This window comes from Pseudophryne corroboree, chromosome 11 (assembly GCF_028390025.1).
Source record: "Pseudophryne corroboree isolate aPseCor3 chromosome 11, aPseCor3.hap2, whole genome shotgun sequence".
Classification (NCBI taxonomy): domain Eukaryota; kingdom Metazoa; phylum Chordata; class Amphibia; order Anura; family Myobatrachidae; genus Pseudophryne; species Pseudophryne corroboree.
The window spans coordinates 156,492,622-156,516,637 of record NC_086454.1 but is presented as its reverse complement, the minus strand read 5'-3'; the positions used below and the strand labels follow the sequence as shown (position 1 = coordinate 156,516,637).

The 24,016-nt window shown below is 46.4% G+C and overlaps 1 protein-coding gene across 2 annotated transcripts in view; it reads left to right on the top strand.

Annotated features, from left to right (window-relative positions):
• The window catches only part of STX5 (syntaxin 5), a 78,007-nt gene that overhangs the window by 939 nt on the left and 53,052 nt on the right, over positions 1-24,016 (top strand). The window lies entirely within an intron of this gene.

Genomic DNA, 24,016 nt, shown 5'->3' with positions numbered 1-24,016 from the left:
GCCTCCCACACACTGGGGTAACAGGGATAGATGTGTCTCATGCTGCCTAAAGATTTACAGGTTTGTAGGTTTGTCCCACGACCATGTGGATGAATCACCAAGCCAGGCTGTGTTTGGCTCACCCGTCTCTTTCTCTACATCCTGTAACAGGAGCATGTTTACCACTGGAGTGGGTAAAGTGTAAGATTGGGTTTGCTTGAAACTTAGTCAACTTCTCTGCAGAGGTGGGCAGTGGGGAAAGTAGATCATTTCCCTCAATTAGCCACAAGGTTCCTTTAGTAGGGGGCAGTACGGATGGTGTAATGGTTAGCATTACTGCCTCACAGCACTGAGGTCATGGTTCGATTACCACCATGGCTCTAACTGTGCGGAGTTTGTATATTGTCCCCGTACTTGCGTGGGTTTCCTCCGGGTGCTCTGGTTTCCTCCCACAATCCAAAAATATACTGGTAGGTTAATTGGCTTTCAACAAAAATTGACCCTAGTGTGAATGTGTGTGCGTGTACATGTGGTAGGGAATATAGATTGTAAGCTCCACTGGGGCAGGGACTGATGTGAATGGCCAAAATATTCTCTGTAAAAGTGCTGCAGAATATGTGTGCGCTATATAAATAACTGGTAATAATAATTTAGTAGAATCACACGTAATGTTTCCACATTAAGCTCCGGTAATGAGCTTTGCTCATTTTTTAACTCCCCTGATAGGGATGCAAGCAAGAAATAACAATGTTTCTCTTACGTCCTAGAGGATACAGGGTTCCATTTAGTACCATGGGGTATAGACTGGTCCACTAGGAGCCCTGGGCACTTTAAGAATTTGATGATGTGGGCTGACTCCTCTCTCTATGCCCGTCCTACCAGACTCAGTTTAAAAAATGTCCCCAGAGGAGCCGGTCACGCTTATGGAAGCTCCTGAAGAGTTTTCTGCATTTATTTTATATGTTATTTTCAGGCAGGGCTGGATGGCACCAGCCTGTCTGCTTCGTGGGACTTGGGGAAGGGGGGGAAATGGCCCAACCTCTTGAAGGGTTAATGGTCCCATTCCCAGCTGACAGGACGCTGAGCTCCTGAGGGAGCTATTCGCAAGCCCCACCACGGCAAGCGTACATTCCCACAGCAAACCACCCCTAACAGAGCCAGAAGAATGAAGAGTGGTGAGTACTAAGCCGGCGTCCCGGTTAGCGGGGCAATGGCCATTATGGCGGCATGAGGGTACGGAGACGCACAGCTTCTAACCGGGGCGGAATGCGTCTCCAGACACAGTACACAGCTGCGTCTCCGTACACTGTACCCACACTGGCAAAAAAAAGCCTCAAAACAGTTTTCTCTCTATTTCTCTAACGTCCTAGTGGATGCTGGGAACTCCGTAAGGACCATGGGGAATAGCGGGCTCCGAAGGAGGCTGGGCACTCTAGAAAGATCTTAGACTACCTGGTGTGCACTGGCTCCTCCCACTATGACCCTCCTCCAAGCCTCAGTTAGATTTCGTGCCCGGCCGAGGTTGGATGCACACTAGGGGCTCTCCTGAGCTCTTAGAAAGTTATAGTCTTAGAATTTGTTATTTTCAGTGAGACCTGCTGGCAACAGGCTCACTGCAGCGAGGGACTAAGGGGAGAAGAAGCGAACTCGCCTGCTTGCAGCCGGATTGGGCTTCTTAGGCTACTGGACACCATTAGCTCCAGAGGGATCGACCGCAGGCCCAGCCTTGATGTTCGGTCCCGGAGCCGCGCCGCCGTCCCCCTTACAGAGCCAGAAGTAAGAAGATGGTCCGGAAAATCGGCGGCATGAAGACTCTGTCTTCACCAAGGTAGCGCACAGCACTGCAGCTGTGCGCCATTGCTCCTCTCACACACTTCACACTCCGGTCACTGAGGGTGCAGGGCGCTGGGGGGGGCGCCCTGAGGCAGCAATAAAAACACCTTGGCTGGCTAAAATACCTCAATATATGGCCCCAGGGGCTATATATGAGGTAAATACCCCTGCCAGAATTCCATAAAAAACGGGAGAATAGGCCGCGAAAAAGGGGCGGAGCCTATCTCCTCAGCACACTGGCGCCATTTTTCCCTCACAGCTCGGCTGGAAGGAAGCTCCCTGGCTCTTCCCTGCAATTCTACAGTACAGTAAGAGGGAAAAGAGAGGGGGGGCATTAAAATTGGCACTGTATACAGTATATTATATAAAAAGCAGCTATTAGGGACATAACTCAGTTAGTCCCTGTATATATATAGCGCTCTGGTGTGTGCTGGCATACTCTTACTCTGTCCCCCCAAAGGGCTTTTGTGGGTCCTGTCCTCATTTAGAGCATTCCCTGTGTGTCTGCGGTGTGTCGGTACGGCTGTGTCGACATGTTGAATGAGGAGGCTTATATGGTGACAGAACAGAGGCCGATATATGTGATGTCGCCCCCTGTGGGGCCGACACCAGAGTGGATGGATAGGTGAAAGGTATTAACCGACAGTGTCAACTCCTTACATAAAAGGGTGGATGACGTAACAGCTGTGGGACAGCCGGCTTCGCAGCCCGCGCCTGCCCAGGCGTCTCAAAGGCCATCAGGGGCTCAAAAACGCCCGCTCTCTCAGATGGCAGACACAGATGTCGACACGGAGTCTGACTCCAATGTCGACAAGGTGGAGACATATACACAATCCACTAGGAACTTCCGTGACGTGATCCCGGCAATAAAAAATGTGTTATACATTTCTGACTTTAACCCAAGCACCTCTAAAAATGGGTTTTAGGTTTGGGGAGAAAAAACAGGCAGTGTTTTGTTCCCCCATCAGATGAATAAATGAAGTGTGTGAAAGCGTGGGTTCCCCCGTTAAGAAACTGGTAATTTATAAAAAGTTACTGATGGCGTACCCTTTCCCGCCAGGTGGATAAGTTACGCTGGGAGATATCTCCTAGGGTGGATAAGGCGCTCACACGTTTGTCAAAAAAGGTGGCACTGCCGTCTTAGGATACGGCCACTTTAATAGGTACCTGTTGATAAAAAACAGGAGGCTATCCTGAAGTCTGTATTTACACACTCAGGTACTAGACTGAGACCTGCAGATAGTGCTGCTGCAGCGTGGTCGGTGACCCTGTCAAACAGTTTGCTGTAAGTTTGTGGTGACCAGTTGTGGAAATAATCCATCACAGTCCAATCGGCTACAGCCCTTCAGTATAGGTGCAATACCATCAGCTGTTAACCATCCAAAGGTGAAAAAACCCGTTCACCATCGATGCACGAGTCACTTTATACATCACTGTACCTAAATTTTTAATGTGATTTTTATGTGTTGTCTGTTCAATTAAACATTGTTCTCCCCAAACCCATTGTTTTTGTGTCACATGTGGCAGACACACACTGTATTTTTAGTAGGTCTTTTAGGATCATCTATAAGAGACTGAGCGCCAGTGGTACCCTCTTAAATTCTTGTCCAGTATACAGAGAAAATGGTCAATTGATGTTTAATTAATGGGCCCTAAACACTGGCCTATATCAGTGAAAGATATGAACGAGATACCGGTCATATCTTTCAGTGTGTAGGCACCAGCGATGAACGATGCGTGGCCCCATGCTCGTTCATCGCTGGTGCCGGCTCGTTTAAACATGCATGCCAATATGGACAATCTCGTCCATATTACCATGCACTGCTATGGCGACGGGAAGGGGGTGAAGAAACTTCACACCACCCATCCCTCCCCCCCCCGCCGCCGGGTTGCCGTCTGCCGTATCGGCCGTTGGGCAGCTCGGTGATGGGTCGCTAGGTGTGTAGGGCCCTTAACTGTTGTTAAACTATACTCTCTGTATGGTACACTGCCCATTTCTCTGACGTCCTAAGTGGATGCTGGGACTCCGTAAGGACCATGGGGAATAGCGGCTCCGCAGGAGACTGGGCACAACTAAAGAAAGCTTTAGGACTACCTGGTGTGCACTGGCTCCTCCCACTATGACCCTCCTCCAGACCTCAGTTAGAATCTTGTGCCCGGCTGAGCTGGATGCACACTAGGGGCTCTCCTGAGCTCCTAGAAAGAAAGTATATTTTAGGTTTTTCATTTTACAGTGAGATCTGCTGGCAACAGACTCACTGCAGCGAGGGACTAAGGGGAGAAGAAGCGAACCTACCTAACTGGTGGTAGCTTGGGCTTCTCAGGCTACTGGACACCATTAGCTCCAGAGGGATCGAACACAGGACCCGATCTCGATCGTTCGGTCCCGGAGCCGCGCCGCCGGCCCCCTTACAGAGCCAGAAGCAAGAAGTGTTCCGGAAAATCGGCGGCAGAAGACTTCTGTCTTCAACAAGGTAGCGCACAGCACTGCAGCTGTGCGCCATTGCTCCTCATGCACACCTCACACTCCGGTCACTGATGGGTGCAGGGCGCTGGGGGGGGGCGCCCTGAGGGCAATATAATACACCTTGGCTGGCAAATCTACACCATATATAGTCAGGAAGGCTATATAGGTGTAAAAATACCCCTGCCAGAATTCCAGAAAAAGCGGGAGAATTCTGCCGGAAAAGGGGCGGGGCCATCTCCCTCAGCACACTGGCGCCATTTTTCCCTCACAGCTCCGCTGGAGGGACGCCCCCTGGCTCTCCCCTGCAGTGTCAAGCTACATAAGGGTAAAAAAAGAGAGGGGGGGCACTAAAATTAGGCGCAGTATATGTGTGTGTGTATATATATATATATATATATATATATATATATATATATGCAGCTATAAGGGAAAAAACACTCATTTATAGTGGGATCCCTGTGTTATATAGCGCTCTGGTGTGTGCTGGCATACACTCTCTCTCTGTCTCCCCAAAGGGCTTTGTGTGGTCCTGTCCTCTGTCAGAGCATTCCCTGTGTGTATGCGGTGTGTCGGTACGGCTGTGTCGACAAGTTTGATGAGGAGGCTTGCGTGGAGGCGGAGCAGAGGCCGATAAATGGGATGCCGCCCCCTGTGGGGCCGACATCAGAGTGGATGGATAGGTGGAAGGTATTAACCGACAATGTCAACTCCTTACATAAAAGGCTGGATGACGTAACAGCTGTGGGACAGCCGGCTTCTCAGCCCGCGCCTGCCCAGGCGTCTCAAAGGCCATCAGGGGCTCAAAAAAAACGCCCGTTACCTCAGATGGCAGACACAGATGTCGACACGGAGTCTGACTCCAGTGTCGACGAGATTGAGACATATACACAATCCACTAGGAACATCCGTTGCATGATCTCGGCAATGAAAAATGTGTTACACATTTCTGACATGAACCCAAGTACCACATAAAAGGGGTTTTATGTTTGGGGAGAAAAAGCAGCCAGTGTTTTGTTCCCCCATCAGATGAGTGAATGAAGTGTGTAAAGAAGCGTGGGTTCCCCCGATAAGAAACTGGTAATTTCTAAAAAGTTACTGATGGCGTACTCTTTCCCGCCAGAGGATAGGTCACGTTGGGAGATATCCCCTAGGGTGGATAAGGCGCTCGCACGTTTGTCAAAAAAGGTGGCACTGCCGTCTTAGGATACGGCCACTTTGAAGGAGCCTGCTGATAAAAAGCAGGAGGCTATCCTGAAGTCTGTATATACACACTCAGGTACTATACTGAGACCTGCAATTGCCTCAGCATGAATAGTGCTGCTGCAACGTGGTCTGATACCCTGTCAATATTAATACCCTAGACAGAGATAATATTTTGCTAACATAGAGCATATTAAAGACGTCGTCTTATATATGAGAGATGCACAGAGGGATATTTGCCGGCTGGCATCCAGAATTAAGGCAATGTCCATTCTGCCAGGAGGGTATTAGAGACCCGGCAGTGGACAGGTGATGCTGACTTTAAAAGGCACATGGAGATTCTGCCTTATAAGGGTGAGGAATTGTTTGGGGATGGTCTCTGGGACCTTGTATCCACAGCAACAGCTGGGAAGAAAAATTTTTACCTCAGTTTTCCTCACAGCCTAAGAAAGCACCGTATTTTCAGGTACAGTCCTTTCGGCTTCAGAAAAGCAAGCGGGTCAAAGGCGCTTCCTTTCTGCACAGAGACAATGGAAGAAGGAAAAAGCTGCACCAGACAGCCAGTTCCCAGGATCAAAAATCTTCCCCCGCTTCCTCTGAGTCCACCGCATGACGCTGGGGCTCCACAGGTGGAGACAGGTGCGGGGGGGGGGGGGGGGGCGCGTCTCGGGAACTTCAGGGACCAGTGGGCTTGCCCACAGGTGGATCCCTACGTTCTGCAAGTAGTATCACAGGGATACAAGCTGGAGTTCGAGGCGACTCCCCCTCGCCGTTACCTCACATCAGCCTTGCCTGCTGCCCTCGGAGAAAGGGAGGTAGTACTGGCAGCAATTCACAAGCTGTACTTCCAGCAGGTGAAATCAAGGTACCCCTCCTTCAACAAGGCCGGGGTTACTATTCCAAAATGTTTGTGGTACCGAAACCAGACGGTTCGGTGAGACCCATTCTAAAATTGAAATCCTTGAACACTTATATACGAAGGTTCAAGTTCAAAATGGAATCGCTCAGGGTGATTATTGCAAGCCTGGAGAATTTCATGGTATCACTGGACATCAAGGATGCTTACCTGCATGTCCCTATTTACCCTCCTCACCAGGAGTACCTCAAAATTGTGGTACAGGTTTGTCATTACCAATTCCAGACGTTGCCGTTGGTCTGTCCCCGGCACCGAAGGTATTTACCAAGGTAATGGCCGAAATAATTATCCCGTACTTGGACGATCTCCTTATAAAGGCGAGGTCCAGGGAGCAGTTGTTCGTCGGAGTAGCACTATCTCGGGAAGTGCTACAACAGCACGGCTGGATTCTGAATATTCCAAAGTCGCAGCTGGTTCCTACGAGGCGTCTACTGTTCCTGGGTATGGTTCTGGACACAGAACAAGAAAAATGGGTTTCTCCCGGAGGAGAAGTCCAAGGAGTTGTCGTCTCTAGACAGAGACCTCCTAATACAAATACAGGTGTCGGTGCATCAATGCACGCGAGCCCTGGGAAAGATGGTAGCTTCTTACGAAGAAATTCCATTCGGCAGGTTCCATGCAAGGATCTTCCAGTGGGATCTGTTGGACAAGTGGTCCGGGTCGCATCTTCAGATGCATCAGCGGATAACCCTTTCTCCAAGGGCCAGGGTGTCGCTGTTGTGGTGGCTGCAGAGTGCTCATCTTCTAGAGGGCCGCAGATTCGGCATACAGGACTGGGTCCTGGTGACCACGGATGCCAGCCTTCGAGGCTGGGGGGCAGTCACACAGGGAAGAAACTTCCAAGGACTATGGACAAGTCAGGAGACTTCCCTACACACAAATATTCTGGAACTAAGGGCCATTTACAATGCCCTAAGTCAGGCTAGTCCCCTGCTTCAACACCGGCCGGTGCTGATCCAGTCAGACAACATCACGGCGGTCGCTCATGTAAACCGACAGGGCGGCACAAGAAGCAGGATGGCGATGGCAGAAGCCACAAGGATTCTCCGATGGGCGGAAAATCATGTGTTAGCACTGTCAGCAGTGTTCATTCCCGGAGTGGACAACTGGGAAGCAGACTTTCTCAGCAGACACGACCTCCACCCGGGAGAGTGGGGACTTCATCCAGAAGTCTTCCAAATGATTGTACACCGTTGGGAAAGGCCACAGGTGGACATGATGGCGTCCCGCCTCAACAAAAAGCTAAAAAGATATTGCGCCAGGTCAAGGGACCCTCAGGCGATAGCTGTGGACGCTCTGGTAACACCGTGGGTGTACCAGTCGGTGTATGTGTTCCCTTCTCTGCCTCTCATACCCAGGGTAATGAGAATAATAAGAAGGAGAGGAGTAAGAACTATACTCATTGTTCCGGATTGGCCAAGAAGAGCTTGGTACCCAGAACTCCAAGAAATGATCTCAGAGGACCCATGGCCTCTGCCGCTCAGACAGGACCTGCTGCAGCAGGGGGCCTGTCTGTTCCAAGACGTACCGCGGCTGCGTTTGACGGCATGGCGGTTGAACGCCGGATCCTGAAGGAAAAGGGCATTCCGGAGGAAGTTATCCCTACGCTAATTAAAGCTAGGAAAGAAGTGAGCGCAAACCATTATCACCGCATATGGCGGAAATATGTTGCGTGCTGTGAGGCCAGGAAGGCCCCAACGGAGGAATTTCAGCTAGGTCGATTTCTGCACTTCCTACAGTCAGGGGTGACTATGGGCCTAAAATTGGGTTCCATTAAGGTCCAGATTTCGGCTCTATCGATTTTCTTCCAAAATAGAACTGGCTTCACTGCCTGAAGTTCAGACTTTTGTTAAGGGAGTGCTGCAGAGTCAGCCCCCGTTTGTGCCTCCAGTGGCACCGTGGGATCTCAACGTGGTGTTGGATTTCCTGAAGTCGCATTGGGTTGAGCCACTTAAATCCGTGGAGCTAAAATACCTCACGTGGAAAGTGGTCATGCTGTTGGCCTTGGCGTCGGCCAGGCGTGTATCAGAATTGGCGGCTTTATCATGCAAAAGCCCTTATCTGATTTTTTTATATGGATAGGGCGGAATTGAGGACTCGTTCCCAATTCCTTCCTAAGGTGGTATCAGTGTTTCATGTGAACCAACCTATGGTGGTGCCTGCGGCTACTTGGGACTTGGAGGATTCCAAGTTACTGGACGTAGTCAGGGCCCTGAAAAATATGTTTCCAGGACGGCTGGAGTCAGGAAAACTGACTCGCTATTTATCCTATATGCACCCAACAAGCTGGGTGCTCCTGCTTCTAAGCAGACTATTGCTCGCTGGATCTGTAGCACGATTCAACTTGCACATTCTGCGGCTGGACTGCCGCACTCTAAATCTGTAAAAGCCCATTCCACGAGGAAAGGGGCTCTTCTTGGGCGGCTGCCCGAGGGGTCTCGGCTTTACAATTTTGCCGAGCTGTTACTTGGTCGGGTTCAAACACTTTTGCAAGAGTCTACAAGTTTGATACCCTGACTGAGGAGGACCTAGAGTTTGCTCATTCGGTGCTGCAGAGTCATCCGCACTCTCCCGCCCGTTTGGGAGCTTTGGTATAATCCCCATGGTCCTTACGGAGTCCCAGCATCCACTTAGGACGTCAGAGAAAATAAGATTTTACTCACCGGTAAATCTATTTCTCGTAGTCCGTAGTGGATGCTGGGCGCCCATCCCAAGTGCGGATTGTCTGCAATACTTGTTTATAGTTATTGTTGAGCCATCTGTTGAGAGGCTCAGTTATATTTCATACTGTTAACTGGGTATAGTATCACGAGTTATACGGTGTGATTGGTGTGGCTGGTATGAGTCTTACCCGGGATTCAAAATCCTTCCTTATTGTGTCAGCTCTTCCGGGCACAGTATCCTAACTGAGGTCTGGAGGAGGGTCATAGTGGGAGGAGCCAGTGCACACCAGGTAGTCCTAAAGCTTTCTTTAGTTGTGCCCAGTCTCCTGCGGAGCCGCTATTCCCCATGGTCCTTACGGAGTCCCAGCATCCACTACGGGTGCCGTTTGGGAAATCCACGGCACCGAGGGTCTTTACCAAGGTAATGGCCGAAATGATGATACTCCTTCGGAGGAAGGGGGTTTAAATTATCCCGTACTTGGACGATCTCCTGATAAAGGCGAGGTCTAAGGAACAGTTGTTAGTGGGGGTAGCACTTTCTCGGGAAGTGCTGCAGCAGCACGGCTGGATTCTCAATATCCCAAAGTCACAGCTGGTCCCGACGACACGTCTTCTGTTCCTGGGAATGATTCTGGACACAGGCCAGAAAAAAGTTTCTTCCAGTGGAAAAAGCCGAGGAGTTGTTATCTCTAGTCAGAAACTTCCTAAAACCAGGACAGGTGTCGGTACATCAATGCACGCGAGTTCTGGGAAAAATGGTAGCTTCGTACGAAGCAATTTCATTCGGAAGGTTCCACGCAAGGATTTTCCAGTGGGACCTGTTGGACCAATGGTCCGGGTCGCATCTCCAGATGCAGCAGCGGATAACCCTGTCGGCAAGGACCAGGGTGTCACTACTGTGGTGGCTGCAGAGGGCTCATCTACTAGAGGGCCGCAGATTCGGAATACAGGACTGGGTCCTGGTGACCACGGATGCCAGCCTTCGGGGCTGGGGAGCAGTCACACAGGGAAGAAATTTCCAAGGGCTGTGGTCAAATCAGGAGATTTCACTACACATAAATATCCTGGAGCTAAGAGCCATTTATAATGCCCTATGCCAAGCAAGTCCCCTGCTTCAAAACAAACCGGTTCTGATCCAATCAGACAACATCACGGCGGTCGCCCATGTAAACAGACAGGGCGGCACAAGAAGCAGAAGGGCAATGGCAGAAGCCACAAGGATTCTCCGATGGGCGGAAAATCACGTGCAAGCACTGTCAGCAGTGTTCATTCCGGGTGTGGACAACTGGGAAGCAGACTTCCTCAGCAGACACGACCTTCACCCGGGAGAGTGGGGGCTTCATCCAGAAGTCTTCCGATTGATTGTAAACCGTTGGGAAAGACCACAGGTGGATATGATGGCGTCCCGCCTCAACAAAAAGCTAAAAAGATATTGCGCCAGGTCAAGGGACCCTCAGGCGATAGCTGTGGACGCTCTAGTGACACCGTGGGTGTACCAGTCGGTTTACGTGTTTCCCCCTCTGCCTCTTATTCCCAAGGTGCTGAGAATAATACGAAGGGGAAGAGTGAGAACTATACTCGTGGTTCCGGATTGGCCAAGAAGAACTTGGTACCCGGAACTTCAAGAGATGCTCTCAGAGGACCCATGGCCTCTACCGCTAAGGCGGGACCTGCTGCAGCAGGGGCCCTGCCTGTTCCAAGACTTACCGCGGCTGCGTTTGACGGCATGGCGGTTGAACGCCGGATCCTGAAGGAAAAAGGTATTCCGGAGGAAGTCATTCCTACCCTGATCAAGGCCAGGAAGGATGTGACTGCAACCCACTATCACCGCATTTGGCGGAAATATGTGGCTTGGTGTGAGGCCAGGAAGGCCCCAACGGAGGAATTTCAACTGGGTCGTTTCCTGCATTTCCTGCAAGCAGGGGTGACGATGGGCCTCAAATTGGGGTCAATTAAGGTCCAGATTTCGGCTCTGTCGATTTTCTTTCAAAAGGAACTGGCTTCGTTGCCTGAAATTCAGACTTTTGTCAAGGGAGTTCTGCATATTCAGCCTCCTTACGTGCCTCCTGTGGCACCTTGGGATCTCAATGTGGTTTTGGGATTCCTGAGGTCACATTGGTTCGAGCCACTTAAAACCGTGGATTTGAAATATCTCACGTGGAAAGTGGTCATGTTGTTGGCCCTGGCTTCGGCCAGGCGTGTATCAGAATTGGCGGCTTTGTCGTGTAAAAGCCCATATCTGATTTTCCATATGGATAGGGCAGAGTTGAGGACTCGTCCTCAGTTTCTCCCGAAGGTGGTATCAGCGTTTCACTTGAACCAACCTATTGTGGTGCCTGCGGCTACTAGGGACTTGGAGGATTCCAAGTTGCTGGACGTAGTCAGGGCCCTGAAAATTTATGTTTCCAGGACGGCTGGAGTCAGGAAAACTGATTTGCTGTTTATCCTGTATGCATCCAATAAGCTGGGTGCTCCTGCTTCTAAGCAGACCATTGCTCGCTGGATTTGTAACACTATTCAGCTTGCGCATTCTGCGGTAGGACTACCGCAGCCAAAATCAGTAAAAGCCCACTCCACAAGGAAGGTAGGCTCATCTTGGGCGGCTGCCCGAGGGGTCTCGGCACTGCCACTTTGCCGAGCGGCTACTTGGTCAGGGTCTAACACTTTTTTGCTAAATTTTACAAATTTGATACCCTGGCTGAGGAGGACCTTGAGTTTGCTCATTCGGTGCTGTAGAGTCATCCGCACTCTACCGCCCGTTTAGGAGCTTTGGTATAATCCCCATGGTCCTTACGGAGTCCCCAGCATCCACTAGGACGTCAGAGAAAATAAGAATTTACTCACCGGTAATTCTATTTCTCGTAGTCCGTAGTGGATGCTGGGTGCCCATCCCAAGTGTGGATTGTCTGCAATACTTGTAAATAGTTATTGTTCCACAAATCGGGTTGTTATTGCGAGCCATCTGTTCAGAGGCTCCGTTGTTATCATACTGTTAACCGGGGTTCATATCACGAGTTGTACGGTGTGATTGGTGTGGCTGGTATGAGTCTTACCCGGGATTCAAAATCCTTCCTTATTGTGTCAGCTCTTCCGGGCACAGTATCTTAACTGAGGTCTGGAGGAGGGTCATAGGGGGAGGAGCCAGTGCACACCAGATAGTCCTGAATTTTTCTTTAATTGTGCCCAGTCTCCTGCGGAGCCGTCTATTCCCCATGGTCCTTACGGAGTCCCCAGCATCCACTACGGACTACGAGAAATAGAATTACCGGTGAGTAAATTCTTATTATTTGATGGTAACACATTAACAATATTTTCGCAGAACAAGTTTCATATTTATTTTGAGGATATATTAGTATTTCTCACATTGAGTTAACAGATGACCATTACAATTATTGGGGGTATGACCTAAGTCACCTCCTTTTTAAATATAAACGTTCTATAGAATAAAAATTATTTCTTGCACTGTTGGTATCTTTTACTCACAGAATTCTTTATGTAACTGGTGTTGCCTATTTTTTAAACAAACAATTATAACAAAAGTTATGTTTTAGTTAACTAGCAATCATTAAAGTAAAAAAGAGTGCACCAAAAAGAAAGCCTTCTTTGATCAAACCTTTCTTATGGTTTCTTCACCCCAAAATCAGTATAAAAAAGCAGGTAGACTGCGCGCCATTGTGGGGGCGGGGCCTTCATGATGAGCGGATCCAGCAACTCACCAGCGCCATTTTCCCTCTGCAGTGAACACGCTGACTGACAGGGATGCGCAGCTCCTCCAGAGTGACTTCAGTTTACCTCGGCGGTACCAGGGGATCATAGCAGGGGGGGGGGGGATTATTATTATTACTTAGTCTGCGACCTTGCTAAGCTTGGCATTAGCAATAAGGGCGGCGGTGTGGGCTGGCTCCAGATAACTCTGTGTCTCCCTGAAGGGCTCTTTGTGCTTTAATTGTGCTTAACCTTTTTCTGTGTGTGTGTGTGTGTGTGTGTGTGTGCGCTGTCACATTACATTATGTCAGGCAAAGAGTGTGTTTCTTGTACAGTGGAGTGTTCACCAGGGGGCTCACTACTGGGTACTCAGGGCAGATCACCTTTCCAGAATAGCGGGGCTGAACAGGAGTGGGTTAATTCCCTTAAAGGAATGATCTCCAATATTTCTACGAAATTGTCCCGCAATGAGAAAGAGAAGCAATACTTAAGACAGACTGTGGGTGAGTTTATGAACAGAGACTCAGTCCCCAAACCAGCGTCTCAATCTCCTCCCATTTGTCCGCAGAAACGATCTCTGGCCCATATCCTGCAGTCTGACTCTGACGGGTCAGACATGGAGGAGGGTGAGGTGGATTTGGAGGGGGGAGAAGCTGCTCTCTCACAGGGAATAGAGGCTCTTATAGAGGCTATCAGAGATGTTCTGCAAATTCCAGATAAGGTGTCAGAGGAATGTGAGGAATCTTATTTTAATGTAAAAAATAAGTCCTCAGTCACTTTTCCTGTGTCAAAGGAATTGAATACCCTGTTTGAAGAACCGTGGGTTAATCCTGATAAGAAATTTCAAATCCCTAAAAGGTTGCTCTCATCTTTTTCTTTTCCTCTGGAGGATAGGAAAAAATGGGAAGATCCACCGATAGTGGACGCAACAGTCTCTAGGCTGTTACGAAAAATTGTATTGCCTGTTCCTGGTGCAGCCTCCCTAAAAGACACGGCTGATTGTAAAATTGAGACTACACTCAAATCATTGTACACAGCTGCTACGGTGGCCCAGTGACCCACTATTGCATGTGCGTGGATTACAAAAGCCATTTCTAAATGGTCAGGTAACCTAATTGTAGGGTTATATTCCTTGTCTAGGGGGGATGTTGTTTTACTTCTGCAGCATATACAGGACTCTGCAAACTTTATGGTGGAAGCCAAAAAAGAGATAGACTTGCTTAATGCACGCACCACCGCTATGGCAGTGTCGGCACGCAGGGGCTTGTGGCTACGCCAGTGGACTGCTGATGCGGACTCCAGGAAAGGCGTGGAAGGCCTACCATTCACAGGAGAGTCCTTGTTTGGAAATAAACTAGAGAGATGGATCTCCAAAGCTACTGCTGGTAAATCTACGTATCTTCCTTCCTCAAGCCCCCCAGCCAGGAAGGCTTATTCAGCTTCTAATTTACAGTTCTTTTGGCAAATCCAGAGGTGCTTCTACAGCCTCCAGAGGCACAAGAGGTAAACCACGCAAACCAGCAACTGCAGGTGCTCAGGAACGAAACTTAGGCTCTGCTTCCTCAAAGCCTTCAGCATGATGGTGGACCGCGATGCCTGGAAGACTGTCAGGTGGGAGTCCAACTACAATTCTTCAGTCACATCTGGTCAAATTCGTGCCGGGATCCCTGGTTCATAGATCTTTTTTCTGAGGGCTACAAACTGGAGTTCCAACAGCTCCCACCTCACAGATTCTTCAAATCAGGCTTACCAGTTTCACAGTAGGCAAGTATAACTTTGCAGCATGCCATCAAAAAACTGGTACAGACTCAAGTCATTGTTCCAGTTCCACCTCATCTGCAAAACAATGGGTACTATTCCAACTTGTTTGTAGTACCAAAACTGAACGATTCGGTACGGCCGATTCTGAACCTCAAGTCCTTGAACCCGTTCTTAAGAGTGAAAAAGACAATTTACCATACAGGTCAGGGCGCTTCAGTTTCATAAATGAATCATTACGTATGTCGATTCCGTTTACTCGGAAATCACTTTAAGACAACACAAAAACACAACCATAGTATAATACTGTAAAACATATGATTATATTAAACCGTATAAATATTGGACTCGTACCCCAACTTATGGTCTACTTAATAGTAGACATGTATCGCTTTGTTAAGGGAGCGGGCCAACAGTGTGGTGAATCCCAATCCTTTTTCCTCCACCTCTTTCTGGACCAGAACTCTTCCCCCAGACAAGGTATTCACAATATGCAAATGAAAAAAGCTCCAAATAGTGTAACACCATTTTATTAAAACAAATCCGATAAAAACAAGCTTGGTGGACTCTCACCAGATGTAAATAAACAAAGGCATGTAATAAATTGATCCAGGCGTCCCTAGGAACCGTCATACAAGCAAGTGAGCGATCCACGTGTCCTCCAGTTTCCTCCTCCAACGCGTTTCGATAGCTCTAGGCTATCTTTTTCAAGGTGTAGGAGGTTGTTGTGCTGTGGGAATATTTATACCCCACTTGATGAACTCCAATCAATAAATTTGTGTAAGACGTAATACCAGACAAAGATCTACTACTTTCTATGATCCCCATACCCAGTAATGAAAATGCCGTCCGAAAAAATCCATTCCAGTATCTCGATTCCCACCCGCAATGCACAGGTTCTAATTTCCTGTGTGAAACCGTGTCCGACATCTGTTTCGCTTCCATCGGAAGAAGGTCAGCGGCATCTCGGTCCAATTGTCGAAGGGCGTATCCTGACGTATGACCCACATGTCATCACCATATGTCCTACCTCCAGCGGAAGAAGGTCACCGACATGTCGTCTATTAGGCCTTCTATCCCATCTCCCTGCATATGTCAGCGGAAGTCCCGGGTGTTGCGGCGGAAGTGCCGTATTCATTGCACTCTGTTTGCGTACCATGTAGTTTTCAATGGGGACATATCAATGTGGTTCCGTTTCAGTATATATTAACAAAAACATAAAAATGGAAAGGTTATAGTACCATATAAAATATTAAATAAAGTTCCACTTATAAAAACCATTTCATTTCGAAGTCTTTATTCAGACCAGAGGGCTCCAAAGTTTTTTATGTGTATATAAGTTGCATTTCACTTTTAGCTAATCTTTTATGCATGTCACCACCCCTAATATTGGGGTTTACTTTTCTTAGAGCAAAAAAGTTTTTTTTAATATATTTTGGATTACACTCATGCACTTTTTTAAAATGAAATGACAGTGCATGTGTATCCAAGCCTTTTCTTATATTACGTCGGTGTTCACCCATTCTAATCTTTAGAGCCCTACTGGTCCGACCTATATAAAATTTATCACAACTGCACTCAATACAATAAATAATATTTACTGAATGGCAAGTAATAAAGTCCTTAATGGAACACTTCTTTCCATTAATCACTACTTCCAATTTCTTATTACCAAATGTGTTCGGAATACTCCTGCAAGGCAAACAGGATCCACATCGGTAAAACCCTTGTGATATAATTTTTTGTCCTGTAGAGGGCTTATCAAGGAAATTATGTACCAATTTTGACTGTAGATTTTCTGCCTTCCTATATATATACAGACGGGTTTATCCGGTAATTCCATCCCAATGACCGGGTCCCTTTTTAATAAGGGCCAATGTGTTTTTAAAATGTTTTTCACTTTATTATGTTGGGTGGAATAACACGTTGTAAAGGCCCATTTGAACCTATCGTTATCCTTCCTAGATGTTTTATCTTTTTTTATCATAAGATCCGTTCTTAAGAGTGTTCAAGTTCAAGATGGAGTCTCCGAGAGCGGTGTTCTCAGGTCTGGAGGAGGGGGAATTCCTAGTGTCGCTGGATATCAAGGATGCGTACCTTCACATTTCCGATCTGGCCGCCTCATCAGGCTTATCTACGGTTTGCACTACAGGACTGTCACTACCAGTTCCAAGCCCTGCCATTTGGTCTCTCCACGGCACCAAGGGTGTTCACCAAAGTGATGGCAGAGATGATGTTTCTACTTCGCAAACAGGGAGTGAATATAATTCCGTACCTGGACGATCTTCTAATAAAGGCACCGTCCAGGAAGAGGTTTCTGGACAGCATTGGTCTCTTAACCAAACTTCTCCAGAATCATGTGTGGATTCTGAACCTTCCGAAATCTCACCTAGAGCCAACACGGAGGCTCCCATTCCTGAGAATGATACTGAACACGGAAGGTGTTCCTTCCGTTGGAAAAGGCATTGGTAATCCAGTCGATGGTTTGGGTTGTCCTGAAGCCAACCCGGATATCAGTGCATTCGCCTTCTGGGTTAAATGGTGGCCTCTTACGAGGCGCTTCAATACGGAAGGTTTCACGCAAGACCTTTCCAGCTCGATCTGTTGGACAAATGGTCTGGATCGCATCTTCACATGCACCAGAGGATCCGTCTGTTGCCAAAAGCTAGGCTCTCCCTTCTGTGGTGGCTACAGACTTCTCACCTCGTCGAGGGTCGGAGGTTCGGAATTCAGAACTGGATTCTGTTAACCACAGACGTAAGCCTCAGAGGTTGGGGAGCAGTCACCCAGGGGGTGCAGTTTTGAGGAAGATGCTCAAGTCAGGAAGTCATTCTTCCAATCAACATTCTGGAACTCAGGGCCATATACAACACCCTTCTGCAGGCCTCATATCTTCTTCAAGATCGGGCCATTCAGGTCCAGTCAGACAATGTGACGGCAGTGACGTACATAAACCGACAGGGACGGAATGAAAAGCAGAGCAGCAATGTCAGAGGTGTCAAGAATTCTCCTGTGGGCAGAAAAAAAATACTGTTGCGTTGTCAGCAGTCTTCATTCCCGGGAGTAGACATCTGGGAAGCAGACTCAAATAACTGCTGGTAATTCCATCTTCTACACTCCTGCAGAACATTGCACTCAAATAACTGCTGGTAATTCCATCTTCTACACTCCTGCAGAACATTGCACTCAAATAACTGCTGGTAATTCCATCTTCTACACTCCTGCAGAACATTGCACTCAAATAACTGCTGGTAATTCCATCTTCTACACTCCTGCAGAACATTGCACTCAAATATTTGCTGGTGAATATATACTTGTCTAGGTTTATTGTAAATGAGTGCTGCAGATTATCACTACTGATTGCACTGAAATAGTAAATAGCAAATTGGGTGTTAAGAATTATAGCATTGCTATAGTCATAAGGCATCTGCTTTTATATTAGATTGCTTATGCACATGATGGGTTGCTATTGATAAATTGGAATGCTATCTCCTGAGTATAGGCATGAGGGCATGACTGTAATAAATCTCAGTTGGTTGGTTTGTTTGGTTGTTTTCTTAAAACTGTTTTATTACTAGTCATTGCTGGGGGAGGGGTCATTGGAGTTTGGGTGTAATCAGTGTATGCACATGCTTGGTCCATTACTTAAAGAGCATCAGGACGGCTTAGGCCGTAGGCTTGTGGGCCATTACTTCAAAGGATAACTACAAGTTTAAAAATAATTTCGACGTTACACCGACGTTAAACCGAAGGAAAACAGAAGGACAACAATCTATCCACAATCTGGACCACTAAAGGACAACTTTCAAACAAATGTGAGTCCAGTTCCTCTACACCTCAAACTACTCCAGCCTGAGTAACCCATACTTATAACTTAAATCTGTGTTAGGAACGCTGCAAGACCTTTCCACTTCATCTGCAACTACTCAAATTTATGTCTATAGCTTACCAAAACCATCTGAATTCTCACCTGTACCAATGCGATCTTTCTTTTTACACTATGAAAAGACATCCCCAAACTGCTCACTACAGCTCTCTCTCTTATGCAAACTCATGTATGTTTTTTTTTATGTAATGATTGGCTTGTAATTGGCATTGCATGTGTGGGGAAGTTGCACAGTGAAACATAGTTTATTATTGCATGCTCTCTGGTGTTTACCTCCTTTGATCATTTGCTCATTGTGGTCAGGTGTACTATATCTTTACATTTAGGGAGGTGTATTCATGGTGTAAAGGACACCAAAAAATAAATAAATATATATATATATATATATATATATATATATATATATATATATATATATATAAAAATCTCAAACACTGAGCAACATCCCCAAACAGGTAATTTCAACTTTAAACTTGTCATTTATTTTGTACAGTCTGGACATGGCTACTAATAACAAATGCATAGACAACAATCTTAAAGCTATGTGTGCAAATGCTAGGAGCTTAGGAGACAAAATTCCAGAGCTAATTGCGATAATGACAAGGGATAACCTGGATTTTGTGGCAATTACAGAGTCATGGTGCAATCAAAATCATGACTGGGACATAGCTATACAAGGATACAATTTATTTAGGAAGGATAGAATAGGAAGAATAGGAGGAGGGGTAGCATTGTATGTGGAAAAAAAGCATAAATGCCATTTTAATACAAAATATTGAAGACAAAACTGAGGCCCTTTGGGTCACCAAAGAAACCGGGGAGAAGGATGTTATTTGCATTGGGGTGATCTATAGACCACCAGGCCAGGGGCAGGATTTGGACAGGAACCTATTGTTGGACATCACTAAAATGGCTTTAAAGGGAGAAGTCATAATCATGGGAGACTTTAATTTACCTGATGTAAGTTGGGAGGGGTCTTTTGGAAGTTCAGCTACAAGTGGCAAATTTCTACATTCCTTACGGGGAGCATCTCTCAAGCAATTGGTGACGGAGCCCACTCGCAAAGATTCAATATTAGGTTTAATTCTTACAAATGGTGATAGGATATCTGACATATATGTGGGTGAGCACCTGGGATCCAGTGATCATCAAGCAGTATGGTTTAGTATAAAGACAGGATCCAACTCCTGTCACACAAAACAAAGGTGTTGGATTTTAGAAATGCTGATTTTGCAAAAATGGGGAGATGTTTAAGTGATTCATTGGCGGACTGATGGAACTTGGAAGGAGTGCAGGAGAGGTGGGAAAAACTGAAAAGTGCAATACTAAGTGCAACTGATCTTTGTATCAAAAGGGTTAGTAAAAGCACCAGGAAAAGGAAGCCAGTGTGGTTCACAAAAGAAGTATCAACTAGTGTGAAAGCAAAAAAGATGGCTTTTAGGAAATACAAACAGACTCAAAATAATAACGACAAAGAGGTGTATCGTGACAGACGGAAGGATGCCAGGAAAGTGATCAGACGTGCAAAGGCAGAAGCTGAGGAAAAAATGGCCCAGTCAGTAGATAAAGGGGGCAAAACTTTTTTTAAGTATATAAGTGAAAGGAGAAAATCAAATGGAGAAATAATAAGACTTAAGACAGAGAGTGAGCATTTGGTGGAGGGTGACAAGGCAATAGCAGATCACCTAAATAATAATTTTTGCTCAGTATTTACTACAGAAGAAGGGATGGGGCCACAGTTAAGTTGCAAGGACATTCATAAAAATAAGGTAGATGAAAGTACATTTACAGAGGAGAAGGTCCTAACAGAACTTTCACAACTAAAAGTGGATAAATCAATGGGACCAGATGGGATACACCCAAGGATACTCAAAGAGCTAAAAGATGTGCTGGTTACACCATTAACAGAATTATTTAACCAGTCACTAAATACAGGTGCTATTCCAGAGGACTGGAAAAGAGCAAATGTAGTTCCACTGCACACAAGTGGAAGCAAGTAACTACAGACCAGTAAGCCTTACATCAGTAGTGGGGAAAGTAATGGAAAAACTATTAAAAGAAAGAGTTGTGGAATGTCTTAAATCAAACCACTTACAGGATCCAAAACCGCATGGATTTACTGGTGGTAGATCATGCCAAACAAATCTTATTGACTTTTTTGACTCTGTGACGAAAATAATAGACCAAGGGGGAGCTGTAGATGTAGCATATCTAGACTTTAGTAAGGCATTTGACACTGTCCCACATTGCAGACTGCTAAATAAACTTGAAAGCGTGGGGGTGGATTATAAAATAGTTAAATGTATACAAACCTGGTTGCAGGATAGGAAACAGACAGTTGTAGTTAATGGAGTGCAATCTGTGGAGGGAAATGTTACTAGTGGAGTACCCCAGAGATCTGTACTTGGTCCAGTTCTCTTTAATATCTTTGTTGGTGACATTGCAGATGGTATTGAAGGGAAGGTATGCCTTTTTGCAGATGATACAAAGATATGCAACAGGGTAGACACACCGGGAGGGGTAAAACAAATGATTGATGACCTAGGTAGGCTTGAGAAATGGTCAAGCACGTGGCAACTACAGTTTAATGCAAAAAAATGCAAAATCATGCACTTAGGTCTCAAAAACCCAAAGGCTAAATATAGTATCATGGGTACTATAATGGAAACTACTGAGGAGGAAAGGGATTTAGGAGTCACTATTTCAAGTGACTTGAAGGCAGGAAAGCAATGCAACAAAGCAATGAGAAAGACAAGTCAGATGCTTGGTTGCATAGGGAGAGGAATCAGTAGTAGGAAAAAAGAAGTGATAATGCCACTGTATAGGTCATTGGTGCGGCCCCATCTGGAATACTGTGTCCAGTTCTGGAGACCATATCTCCAGAAGGATATAAATACATTAGAGAGTGTACAAAGAAGGGCAACTAAAATGGTGCATGGTCTACATCACAAAACGTACCCGGAAAGGCTAAAAGATCTTAACATGTATAGTTTGGAGGAGAGGAGAGAAAGGGGGGACATGATAGAAACTTTCAAATATATCTAGGATCTTAACAATGTTCAGGAGGGAAACATTCTTCAAAGGAAGAGAAATATTAGAACTCAAGGACATACACTGAGACTGGAGGGGGGGAGGTTCAGGGGAAATTTATGGAAAAATTACTTCACGGAAAGGGTAGTGGATAAGTGGAATAGTCTCCCATCAGAGGTGGTAAAGGCTAAGACTGTAGAGCAATTTAAACATGCTTGGGATAGGCATATGAATATCCTTACAAGGAATTAAGGTTCAAAAAGGGTTGAGATTACCTAAAGGATAAAAAGGGCAGACTAGATGGGCCAAGTGGTTCTTATCTGCCGTCAAATTCTATGTTTCTATGACCTGCACCCGGGGGAGGGCGGCTTTTACCTGGAAGTGTTCAGGTGCTTGACACATCGATGGAGATATCCACAGATCGACATGATATCCTCTTGTCTCAACAAGAAGCTCAGGCGGTATTGTTCCAGGTCGAGAGACCCACAGGCAGTGGCGGTAGACGCCCTGACGACTCCATGGGTCTATCAGGTGGTGTACGTGTTTCCTCCACTTCCTCTGCTCCCAAGAATTCTAAAAAGAATAAAAAGGGAAAAAGTTCAAGCAATACTCATTGCTCCGGACTGGCCAAGAAGGGCCTGGTACATGGACCTTCTGGAGATGCTCCTCAAAGATCCGTGGCCTCTACCTCTTCGCGAGGATCTTCTGCTACAGGGCCCGTTCATCTATCAGGACTTACCGCGGCTATGTTTGATGGCATGGAAGTTGAAGGGCTGATTTTAGCCAGAAGAGGGATCCCTAACAAGGTTATCCCGACTATGGCCCTCATTCCGAGTTGTTCGCTCGCTAGCTGCTTTTAGCAGCCGTGCAAACGCTAAGCCGCCGCCCTCTGGGATTGTATCTTAGTTTAGCAGAAGTGCGAACGAAAGGATCGCACAGCGGCTACAAAATTATTTTGTGCAGCTTCAGAGTAGCTCCAGCGAAAGAAACAAAGATTTAGAGTGCGCTGTCAACAGCAGCCAGTATGGAGAGGGTCGATTCTCCAAGGGAAATATATAGAATACAAAAAAGATGTACTGGCGCTGGCTGTTAGTCAAATAATGATTACCAATGTAAAAAATATAACAAATTTATTTAGACATTCATAAAAGGCAGTAAAATACCCCCATTCATCAAGGAAAAATAATATAAATATAGCAGCTGCTAAAATTCATATATCTAAAAATGCAGGATACCACTTATTATCGTTTTTGTTGGATATAATGTCCACTGTTTCTGGCTAGGGCTCTATTTCCACATTATTCACAAGTCATTAGATGACAAGATTAATTACCAGACTTGCTTCCGGATAAGAAAAGTCCCCCTAGGTATCTTTGTGCAGATAAGATCCAAATAGCAGCAGGGGAAAGTCCGGGTCTTTGCATCCACTGGATTTTTCCAAACACAAGTACTTCAAAGAGTCCGTGAATTGCCAGAGAGTCTATTAGGGTAAATCCAATATCAGTGGTCCTGCAGAATGTGGCTCAACGCGTTTCGCTGGTCTGATCACTGCCAGCTTCCTCAGGAGCATATGCTCCTGAGGAAGCTGGCAGTGATCAGACCAGCGAAACGCGTTGAGCCACATTCTGCAGGACCACTGATATTGGATTTACCCTAATAGACTCTCTGGCAATTCACGGACTCTTTGCATCCACTGGATTTTTCCAAACACAAGTACTTCAAAGACCCGGACTTTCCCCTGCTGCTATTTGGATCTTATCTGCACAAAGATACCTAGGGGGACTTTTCTTATCCGGAAGCAAGTCTGGTAATTAATCTTGTCATCTAATGACTTGTGAATAATGTGGAAATAGAGCCCTAGCCAGAAACAGTGGACATTATATCCAACAAAAACGATAATTAGTGGTATCCTGCATTTTTAGATATATGAATTTTAGCAGCTGCTATATTTATATTTTTCCTTGATGAATGGGGGTATTTTACTGCCTTTTATGAATGTCTAAATAAATTTGTTATATTTTTTACATTGGTAATCATTATTTGACTAACAGCCAGCGCCAGTACATCTTCAGAGTAGCTCCAGACCTACTCCTAGCGATCACTGCAGACTATTTAGTTCCTGTTTTGACGTCACGAACACGCCCTACGTTTCCCCAGCCACTCCTGCGTTTTTACACATATTCCCCGAAAACGGTCAGTTGCCTCCCAGAAACACCCACTTCCTGTCAATCACTCTGCGGCCAGGAGTGCGATTGAAAAGCGTTGCTAGACCTTGTGTGAAACTGCAACGGCCGTCGCGAAAGTACGTCGCGCGTGCGCATTGCGACGCATGCGCAGAAATGCCATTTTTTTGCCTGATTGCTGCACAGCAACCGAAAACGGCTAGCGAACAACTCGGAATGACCACCTATGATCCAAGCCAGGAAGGGGGTAATGTCTAAACATTACCACTGTATTTGGAAGAAATGCGTCTCTTGGTGTGAGAGCAGAAATTATTCTGCGGTGGAATTTCATCTGGGACGTTTCCTGCTTTTTCTGCAGGCAGGTGTGGATGTGGGCCTTGCCCATTTTCTTTCAAA